This window comes from Myotis davidii, unplaced genomic scaffold (genome assembly GCF_000327345.1).
Source record: "Myotis davidii unplaced genomic scaffold, ASM32734v1 scaffold2363, whole genome shotgun sequence".
Classification (NCBI taxonomy): Eukaryota; Metazoa; Chordata; class Mammalia; order Chiroptera; family Vespertilionidae; genus Myotis; species Myotis davidii.
Window position 1 is genome coordinate 21,829 of NW_006293959.1, and position 568 is coordinate 22,396.

Sequence of the window (568 nt, forward strand, 5' to 3'; positions counted from 1 at the left end):
GATAAATGATTTTAAAAATACATATTAGTTTATTTTCAACTTTACTATTCTTGCTTTGATTTAAGAAATAAAAATAACTTGATGAGAGAATTGTGAAATCTAATGAAAAAGATAATCAATGAACAAAATGGAACCAGAAAAAAGGAACAGACTGGGCAGTATCTGAGGGGAGGTGGGTGAGGGGTGACTGGGTAAAGAAGGTAAAGGTGTTATCTAAAGAACATATATGCATATCCCATGGACATGGAAAAAAGACTTATGAAGACCAAGGGAGGGGGGTTTGGGAGAAGGCTAATGTGGGAAAAAGGAGGTTACAGGGGGATGTCTATCTGCAACAATGTCAACATTAAAATTTTTAATAAAAAATTTATTATTTGCTGGGGTCCAACCCCAGCAGGTCCAGGGGTCCCCAAAGGTGTGGACGGAGTCGGCGAAGAAGGAATGACACGAAGACATCGTTCAGTTGATCAGAAGCCTAGCCAGGATCTTTAGCCAGGATCTCCAGTGAATCTCCAGAGAAGTTCTGCCTAGGATCTCCAGGGCCAGGGGTCCCCATAGGTGTGGACAG